Below are 4,743 nucleotides of genomic sequence, written 5' to 3'. Positions count from 1 at the left end.
ATAGGTTTTCTAAGATGGCACACTTTATTCCATGTCACAAAACTGATGATGCTACACATGTTGCTGATTTGTTCTTTCGCGAAATTGTGCGTTTACATGGTGTGCCAAATACTATTGTTTCGATCGTGATACTAAGTTTCTTAGCCACTTTTGGAGATGTTTATGGGCTAAGTTGGGGACTAAATTGATGTTTAGTACTACATGTCATCCCCAAACTGATGGACAAACTGAAGTAGTAAATAGAACTTTGTCTACTATGATGCGGGCTGTTTTGAAGAAGAACTTAAAATTGTGGGAAGATTGTTTACCTCATGTTGAATTTGCTTACAATTGTTCGCTGCATTCTACCACTAAGATGTGCCCATTTGAGATTATTTATGGTTTTGTACCACGTGCACCTATTGATTTGTTGCCTTTACCATCTTCTGTGCAAAATAATTTGGATGCTACCAGACCGTGCTGAATTGATACTAAAATTGCATGAGACTACTAAAGACAACATAGCACGCATGAATGCTAAGTATAAAATTGCTGGGGATAGAGGAAGAAAACATGTTGTGTTTGATGTTGGTGATCTTGTTTGGTTGCATTTGCGCAAGTCTAAACTAATGCCACGCGCTGCTGGTCCTTTTAAGGTGTTAGAGAAAATTAATGATAATGCCTATAAACTTGAGCTTCCTGCAGAATTGGTCCGGTTAGTCCTACGTTTAACATTGCAGATTTGAAGCCTTACTTTGGTGAAGAAGAGGAGCTTTCGTCAAGGACGACTTCAATTCAAGAAGGGGGGCATGATGAGGACATCCCATCTCTTGATACAACCTTTGTACCTACAGCCACACAAATACAAGGACCAATCACTCGAGCTCGTGCCAAACAACTTAACTATCAGGTACTTTCGTTTCTTGGAACTATTCCTCACATACATGAGAATATGATGCTGCCTAAATCAGATATGTTTGTTACTCTTTGGAATGATGGACCGAGCATGGATGAGGAGGACAAGCATTGGAGCATGATCACGCATGGAGGAGATGGCAGCAAGCATTTGAGGGTTGAAGATGACGCCGCAAGTGGAGATTTCAGAACTTTGAAGTCACCATAAGAAGAGATGAAGACATGGACGAAATATAGAGTTTCCCAATTCATAATTTTGTCCATAGCATAATATGGTGATGCGTCACCTTTAGTTTTGGGCCAGGCCCATGTCATTTTTGCAGGAATTAAGTCAGCCATTTTTTAGAGTCTGTATTAAAGGGGGAAAGGCCTTTTAGGGTTTGGTTCGGCCACCATATGTATGGCTGGCCGAAACCCCACCTTTTCCTCCTTTAAATACCCCCATAGCCGTCACGTTTAGACTCGGATTTTGATTAGACTAAAAGTTAGCCATTGCTGCAACTCTCGTGTACTTCTTTTGAGGCCAACGCCCAGAACAAGACGGACTAATCGGAATCCCACCTTTTTAATAAAGCTTTCATCTTTCATCCGCAATATTCTGATTGCAATATTAGTTCTTACTTGTTCTCGATTTCAGGTAGGAATTAAGACCCTCGCTGGCCAGGCTGATCGCGCATCCGCAAGATCAGTAACTCCTGGAGATTGTACTAGCGATTGCATTGGAGCACGAGCTATGCACGTGTAGTCGGATCGTCAAGCACGAACTCCACCAACAAATCGATCTATCCACGTCTCATCGAAAGATCAGCCACCTTTGCCTTATCACGTGCAGCTGCGCCGGCAGTAGGGCTTCCAGCACTGGCGCATGCCACGTGCGCCGACAGTAGGGCATTTAGGTGCGCCGACAATAATATTCGAAAATTCATTTTTACAGCTTTTTTCCAGCATATTACAATACATATTTGACAACAGTATATATTTACAACGCAGCTCATATTTATACAACAGTACATGCAATATGAGAAGCACATAGAAAGCCAAGTCTCATTTCAGTATCAATACACAAGGTTGGAAAAAGCGCTAGGCGGTAGGCGGGCGGTGAACCTCTACCTAGCGCCTAGTCTGCTTAAGCGTAGCCTAGGCGTGCCTAGGCGTTTGCAGTATTTCGAGTCAGAAAAAGGACATCATGATATGTTTTTTTATTTTTTTAATGCATTGTGAATGGAAAATAATATTTTTTAAACCACTTAAAGAAATATTTCAATTTTACTAAAAATGGTATTATGGACAGAGAAGTTTGTTTTGAAGGCAATACTACATAATTTAGTAGTTACCAAACAAGCAGCTACGTTTTTGAATGGCTGGTACTTGTCCTCACATGTTCTATAAAACGTTGTTGTCAAACAAATCTAGAGTGCAAAAAAATTTGTTTGTACTCTCATCAACCAGGGAAATCATAAGACAAATCACACCAGCACATAATCTATTATGAGCATTTGTACTCTCATCAACCACACAAATCATAAGACAAATCACGCCAATACATAATCTAATATAAATATATAATACTAGATGAGCAATGCAAGCCCCGTGCACAATATAGTTCTCACACATGGAGCTGGTATTCATTTGCTAGATCATAAGAAAGATGTAGTAAAACGTATAAAAGCACCCGGGCGCCATACACACTAAGCTCGAAAGGAACAGATCCACACAAGTTCACACGTGATATTTCAACACATAAAAGGAAGATAAGGCATAACTTAAGTAATTAAAAAAAAAACTCATGCACGACCTCCTCAATAGTCATCTGCATCATCTGGATGCTTCTCTTCTTCATCATCAAACTCTTCTTCTTCCGAATCAAATTCCTCACCTTCATAAAGTTGTCTTAGTCTTGCACTTCTACGTGGCCCAGGTTGTTCATCGACTTCCATTGGTACTGTATTATCCATCCCTTCCTCATCCTCATCCCTATAGATGACCACAGCACAATCATCTCCTCCTTCAAAAAGAAATCCTTGAGCTTCAGTAGTTTCGGTAGAAAATAGGACATTGACAATCTTCTTTTCCTTGATCATCTGTTTCTTGGCCATCATTCTTGAATTAAATTGTATGAAAGGTAGATCATTTAGGCGTTCTGTAGTCAGCCTATTTCTTTTCTTTGTATGAATCTACAACAGAAAACATGAGATTTAATTTGACGTGGTTGACAAGCTGAAACTTCAGATTAGAGAGTTAGGGACTAACATTTTCGAAGGTACTCCAATTCCTTTCACAAGCTGAAGCACCCGAGGTCAATGACAAGATTCTCATAGCCATCCTCTCGTAGAGTTGGCACTTCATTTCACGTAGAGTTTCCACCAAGATGCTAGGAATGAGAGTAGAGAAAAAGGATCAGCCAAACAAAGAAGATGGCAAGTCTGTGAAAGTTTAAATATCTATTAGATAGATTGGACCGCCACATAATCATAATACATACATGCATTATATTCAATGTTTTGACACGTTCTCGCGAGCTTTTTTTGCAAATGATCCTTCTCTATTCTGGAATTTCCTCAATTCCACATTTACAGCTTGATCTTGCTTGGAATCATCACCAAGATAAAAGGTCTCCACACAACTGATGAACCCTTCAGTTATTGTGCCATCATCAAATATGTTAGTATCAGCATAACTATAATAAGGATTCAGCAAGTATGCAGCCAGTGCAATGGAGAATCAAGTCGATCTTTCATCTTTTTCTCAACAACATGAATCACATCTTTGTAACGGGATGCCGCATTCCCATATACTTCCTTGATCTCTTTCTTTGCCTTAACTATTTCTCCATAAACAAAACCCATAGATGGCTTGACATCCCCATCAACCAAACGAAGGACTTTTACCAAAGGCTCAAAAACATTCAAGCAAAGCTTCACATCTTTCAAAAAAGGCATGCTCATAATCGTGGCTGTTGCCGCTTTACCATTTTTTGATTTAACTTCTCGCAGACTATCCCATCTACCATCAACAACCATCTTCCTTAGTTGATCTTTCTTGTCTAGAAGGCTTTCCAAAGTTAGATAAGCATAAGCAAATCTAGTGACCCCTGGCCTTATGATCTCTTTCCCGAAGAGAAGTGGCGCATGCGATCCAAGGTCCGTGTGTGCCCATACACAAAGATGGTGAATGCTTTTGCTTTGTCAAGTACCTTCGTGAACCTTGGAAGGTTTCCAATTCCTTGCAGCATCAAGTTAATGGTGTGTGTCGCACAAGAGCTCCAAAACATGTTTGGCCTCTTCTCCAATAGTATCTTCTTTGCTCCCATATTGTTCGAGGCATTGTCTGTCACTACTTGCACCACATGTTCTGGGCCTATTTCCTCAATTCCTTCATCCACTAGCTGAAATATTACTTCACTTGTGTGGGATACAGCTGGCATCTCCTTTGACTTGATAAAACTTGATCCATCTGCACAATTTGTGCACAAATTCATTATGCTTCCCATCTGACCAAGCATCAGTCATTATGGAGCAGCCGTTCTTCATCTTTTCAGCATCACGTTCCTGCAGCAAACTCTTCACTCTTGCATGCACCTCACTCAACAAAGTCTCCCGAAGGTCATGTTTAGAAGGTGGCTCAAATCCGGGGCTAAATCTCCCAATGGCTTCACACATTAACTTGAAATCATCATTATCACAAGCGTTGAATGGTATAGCTGCAAATACAATACATACAAGATTAGTAACTTACTAAATAAATAGTTAAAGTTGCAAAGTAGTGAATAATAAATGTAAGTGGGGATAAAAATAATTACCATGATTGTACATCCATCTAGCCACATACTTGTTGCACTTCATGAGTTCT

The sequence above is a fragment of the Lolium rigidum genome, chromosome 2 (assembly GCF_022539505.1).
Source record: "Lolium rigidum isolate FL_2022 chromosome 2, APGP_CSIRO_Lrig_0.1, whole genome shotgun sequence".
Lineage (NCBI taxonomy): Eukaryota > Viridiplantae > Streptophyta > Magnoliopsida > Poales > Poaceae > Lolium > Lolium rigidum.
This window is presented reverse-complemented; position numbering follows the sequence as displayed.